Source organism: Prionailurus viverrinus, chromosome A1 (assembly GCF_022837055.1).
Source record: "Prionailurus viverrinus isolate Anna chromosome A1, UM_Priviv_1.0, whole genome shotgun sequence".
Classification (NCBI taxonomy): domain Eukaryota; kingdom Metazoa; phylum Chordata; class Mammalia; order Carnivora; family Felidae; genus Prionailurus; species Prionailurus viverrinus.
Window position 1 is genome coordinate 195,717,810 of NC_062561.1, and position 6,000 is coordinate 195,723,809.

General features: G+C 40.6%; 1 pseudogene; it reads left to right on the forward strand.

The window, feature by feature from the left end:
* The window catches only part of LOC125164676 (40S ribosomal protein S8-like), a 116,155-nt pseudogene extending 110,628 nt beyond the window's left edge, over positions 1-5,527 (forward strand).
* The last annotated feature ends 473 nt before the right edge of the window (positions 5,528-6,000 follow it).

The following is a 6,000-nucleotide window of genomic DNA, read 5'->3' on the forward strand; positions in this document are numbered from 1 at the left end:
TTGAATGACTAGTATTACTGCTCCTTCAATTAGGACAGAATGAGAATTTTAAACATCTCTATTTTGCTAGCTGGAAATGAATATGCAGGTCAAATTCTTATGGCTCTCCTGGGTTATGTCAAAGATTTAGAATAGAACTACTCAATTTTGTTCCAAAACTATGGACTCTGAAAAATCACCAAGTTTAAAATTAGAGAACTCAGAGTTTATTTTCCAGCCCCATAATTTGAGAGAAAGTGAAATTAATATCAAGAAGGTCAAGTGACTTACCTACAATCACCACAGCTAATACTATTCAAAGTGTCAGACTTATAATAGACCATGAAATAGCACATATGGATTCCTTGCCTGAGCGCCCAGTAGTGCCTGGTGATGTGATTGACTGATATTCAGCATGAGCTCCTTACATAGTACAGTATAGTAGTAAGAAGTTTGGGAACTTGCAGTCCCTGGATCCTATTTCAAGTAGGACTGACTGCAGCTAAGTAGTATTTCCACATATCCAAACTTATTCTCTTTCAGTGAAACTAGCATTTTCCACAGTGTTTCTTAGAGCAGTATTCATGTAGGATGTCAGATAGTAGGTGCTCCACACTTTCAGGAAGTTTGGAAAATACAGTTCAAACACATTTAATTTATTCTCTTTTATACTACCAAATTTCTTGGTGCCTTTATTATGTTAATGAGCTCCTTGACACGAAGAAATGGCTATATATTACTTCTTAAGCCTTACTGCACAGTTATTAGCATAACTAAACCAGTGACTCAAGGAATACAGTTTGGGAAACTATGCCCACTACCTAACCCACATTTGCGGATTAAATGCTATACTCCCCAGGCAGGTTTCCTCTTTACCCTTTGCTCCTGTTCTTTAATGAAGCCCTAAACAACAGAGATCTCTGTAATGCAACCAGAGTTTACACAAACCCAGAGCAAGATAAAAATGCCAGCAAAAAACAGACAAGCAAAACCATGACAAACGGCCTTAGCCTGATATTTTTCTCCCTTCATGTAGCAAAGGATTACTTCTTATGGAGTGAATTGAAAGTCTTCTCCACAACAGGCACTTTGGTAAAGGACAGACATGAACCAGAACACCCCATCTTCACAGGCCTTGAGGGCCATCCATGGCAGCTACAGAATTTCTACACATTAGAAATTAGAGCCAGTTAGGGGGACAGGATGAATGGGGATTTGGGAAAAGTGAAGTGACTTACTTTGACTTTTGAGTGCATCACAAAATCATTGCTAGATGGAATTATTTGTTGAGGGGCAAAATTGGGTGGAGGTGAAAGAAATTGTGGAAAGATGACATCCCTGAATCTCCGCTTGGTTCTGCCATGGGAAGCAGGTCTTGTAACTGGGGAGATACATGACAAAACAGATTATCATACAAAAAAGGAGTGCTCTAAACAAAGACCAGCATATTGTGCGCAGGGAGACCAGAACAGTGAACGGACTCTAGGGATGTTTTAGTCTACATCTGTAAAGGAAAAAAATATTTCAAATTGCTGCTAGATAGCCATCTAGAGAAGAGAAAACATGGTACTCTCACTTGTTGCCCTGCCAAAGATGTTGTATAGCACAGTCTCTTTGAATAAAAATAAAAATAACAATGTACTGGATTGATTCTTCAGCTGTGTACTTTCAAGACCTCTTTTGATCAGAACTAGACTGGGAATGGAAAATATAAATTCTTATACTGTCAACCCTCCACCAAATGATCCTAAACAAATCCTGTAATATCTAGGGGACTGTGTTTCTTCACCCATAGGTTGGGAGAGCTGAACTACAATATCAAGTAAACCCATCTTGGCTCTAAAATAATATGATTTCATAATATTCTTCAATGCCTCTTGGGTATTTAGTGTAGTGGTTAAAATGATCAGGCTCTGGAGTTTAAATCCCAGCTTTGTCATTTACTGTTTCTGTGACCTTGAACAAATTACTCCTTATTGGTCTTATTTCCCTAATCTACAAAATAAGGATAATAATAATACCTACCTGGTAAGTTTTAGGGAAGATTAAATAAAGTAATGCAATTAGAGTACTCAAGTTAGTTTTTAGCACCTAGTTACAGCTCAATACATAGAAATTATCATCCACACTATTACAGTTTTAAGTTTTACACAGAGATTATCCCAATGTCTGGTATATAGTGCTCAATGAACAGGCACTGAACTGGGCACATCACAGGCCTGTGTTTAATCATTAACCTTATTCGCACTTCTTAGGCCTTGTACTTTGCAGAACCTTGTTTATCCAACATATACATAATGAAATGCCTATTAAGTGCTGCACACTCTTCTAAATGCTTGAAAAATATTATCATTTAATCTTTCCATGACCCTATGAGTGAGGTATTATCTCATTTTATAAATAAGGAAATGGAGGCCAAACAAGGGTAAATAGCATGTCCTAAAGCATGTGCCAATAACTAGTTTGGGCCAGAGCTAGGATTTGGACCCAGGCAGCCTAGCTCTAGAACCTGTGCTCCTGAACATCGGCAGACACTGTTAGCCTTGCAACTCACTCTTCTCCTGCTTACCCCTTCCAGCATGGCTGACTTTCCCCACAGTCCTCCAAACAGGCCAAGAGGCCTGGCTCAGTCACACTGCTATGCTTTGAATCTTGCCTTCCTTCCTACCACTTCCCAACTCACCAAGTGGCCTCTCCCAGGTCCTGTACTCTATTGATCTTAATCTAAAATATCCTTCAAAACTTGCGACTTTCTCCCCTACAATGTTGTCAGTTTTTCCTTCCACCCACTCTGTTTTCTGCTGTCTGGCTCAACTCCATTTGCATGCAGAGGGGTCAGGGTAACGGGTCTTTATTTCTTGCGTGTCCAATTCTGCCTACCCCACTAAATTATAATTCCAGGAGAACAGAATCCACAGCATCCTCCTTCATTGAAAGATTGTCTCTCATGGTTGGGTGTCTGTCTGAAGATAGCCACAGAAAATTCCTTATGACTTGAAACATTAAGATGCATGGCATTTATTTGATCCCCTTTTTTTCCCTTAAGCAAATTTGAGAACAATGAATATGGTATTTGACAAAAGCTAGTCTAGAGTGACATCTGGTGGCTATTTTTTAAAAGGTTCACAAATATTTGCTGCTCCTTACAGGCAAAGTTCATTCCTTAAGGGAAAGGTGCCTTATCCATCAAAGCCTGCGTCACAACTAGGCTACCTGCAAAGACAACAGGAAGAATCAAGGCAGAAGAAATCCTTTTTTTTTTTTAGTCATTTTATTTGAACAGAAATCCTCTATACTCACTAAGTCATAAAGATGTGAAACACAGGTACCAAGACCCACGTTTAGAGGCAGAAGTTGAAGTTTCCTACTCTAGTCCTTGTTGTTAGCGTCTAGTGAATAGGCAAGCCCCATTTCCCCCTTTGAGCCTCAGTTACTAGATATATATTTTTTTAATACTGGGATTATACTCAAGGTATTCTTCTCTTTATATAAAAGAGCAATCATTCTATAATATATACAATTTCCCCTAAATTTTCAGTGCCAAGTTGGCAGGTATGATCTCCTAGTTAAATACCACCTCTTTTACACTCATATTTGAACAAAATGAACCAAAATCAAGTTAAAAGTACTCTTACAAAAAGTGGCAACAGTAGTATCATTCATACTTGCAAGAGTAGTAATAATAGATAACCCAGGCCATGCCAAGTATTTTTGTATATATATTGCTTCATACTACCGAATGCCTAACCTGAGAAGGAAGGCATCGGCATCAGATAGTCACAAACTGCACGTTCTGGCCCAGGATGCCATCGAGCAAGAAGTGGGGATGCACACCAGCTCCCTGTAGGCTCATCCACCAGCAATGAGGACATCAACTGGACTACAAGCCTTGCCTGCCCTGACTTTACAGTCCTTTCCCTTTTCTCACCAACCTATCTGTGGTGTAGAAGATGAAGTGTAAAAGGCAAATTAAGTGGAGAAGCTAACCTGCTATATCCCAGCTTCTCCACCGGAGGCATCCAGACAAAACCAGGCACAAACTGGGGCAGAGGAAGGGGGTGAAAAGTCTAAACCCGGAAGCAATACTGACGCTGTGACATCAGACTACACAGAAAATTTTTTGCGCCTGGGAAATGAGACTGTTTATTATTATTGAACATGACAGAAAAAGCTATGAAATCCCAAGTATTATCAGGGCCACAGGAAAGAGGCTTGACATCACACAGAGTGACAGCAACAGTGAGAAAGGATACAGTTGTTCTCTGAGGCTTACCCCGTCCAGTTCATCCAATAAACCGTATTTACCGTCTTGGACTCGAATAGAAATTGTCCGTTTTGAAAGGTGAGTAAGCAAAGGCAACAAGCCAGCACAAAACTTCTGAAAGGATGGCAGAGACTCGGAATACAAGAGATAGGGAAGAAAATAGTCTGTTACCTCTGCTTTTCCCTGTCAAGGCAATTAAACAGAACATGAATGCTCTGAAATAGGAAATAAATCTGTAACACACAATGAAAAGGAAACTAGTGCAACAGAGGACTACTAGCGTTCTATGAACTCTTTAAAAGGACTAGGAGTTACCCAGAGCACAATAGGTCAGTGACAGGAGGATATGTTTGAGGGAATAACAAAATCACAAAATTCTTAGGTTTAAAAAAAAATGACTAAGATGAAAATGGTTAAAGAAGTACAGTAAGTACTTGGAGGGCCATTAATAATTGCCCTCCTTAAAGAGAAAAAAAATATACTTGCAATAGAAAAAATTATTAAAAATTATTCTCTGAAGAAAATAACTCAGAAACAAAGCAGGAGTTTATCTGAAGGTCCAACGAGCTTCCTGTTTTCTGGCAAAGTTTAATAAACATTGTCGCAGGTCTATTTGGAGTTATTATACTTCAAAATTAAAAGCATCTCCTTTCCAGCCAGCACTTAGCAATGGGCATCGCTCAGGACAACTAACACAAGTGCCAGCCCTGCCATGAGAAGAGGGAGCGTGAGCTGGGATGCCCCATTGCCAACAATGAATTGGCCTCCATCCGCCCCCCACCCCCTTCCGCACACAGTCTGTTCAGACAAGACAGCAACAAGTAGCATGCCTGGAGGCTGGATGTGGGGAACGTACCCTGGGGCTCCAAATGTTATACACACAGAACAAGGATTACTGACTTTGTCTACAATGCATCTAATAACCAACTGGTCCCACCAAAACCCTGGTGAAGAATGGAATCATTCTCATTAACCACACACTGTCCCAATAGTGGTACGGGTCCCACTATGCACTGACCTTGGACTGCAAGAAGGGGGTCAGACCGACTCCCGAAGATGAAGAGATTTTAAACACAAAACAATCAATGACAATTCAAAGAAGCAGGAGGACAAGAAAAAGAATGCCAAGATTAGAGTCTTCTGAAGGAGCAGTTTCAGCCAGGCAAGCTTCTTGCATACACGGCTTCAAGATCAGGCCAGCGTGGCCGAGCACATGGCTATGTGCCAGAGGGCAGGAGGCTGGAGTTCTGTCTGAAGAAAATCAAGGCCCAGAAAGGCAAATAAATTCTCCTCCCCGCCTATTGTCCCTCATGTAATTAAAGTGAAAAATAAAACAAGTACCAACAACAAAACAAAAACCCCCCACAAAAATAGAATACAGAAGACGTAGTTACTACTGAAAGGAAGGTAACATACAGTAACTGACTTCTCAGTTGACATGCAAGCAGTTGGCAGAGCTACGCTGTATAGTTTGGGCAGGGAACTGCGTATTTGTAGAACATTGTCCCCAACCCGTGGAGAATACACGTTTATATACTTACCCTGCCCCTTTCCCTTCCACTCCAAACTCATTCAACTGCCTGCCCCACATCTCCACGTGATTATCTAACAGACCACTAAAAAGTACAATTTCCCAAAGCACACGGTCATCTTCTTCTAAAATCTGGGTCCCGGTTTCTCCACCTGAGTTAATGAAAAGTGCATTTCCTAGTTACTTGGGCAAGCAACAGTGGAGTTATCTTTGACTTCCTTCCCCG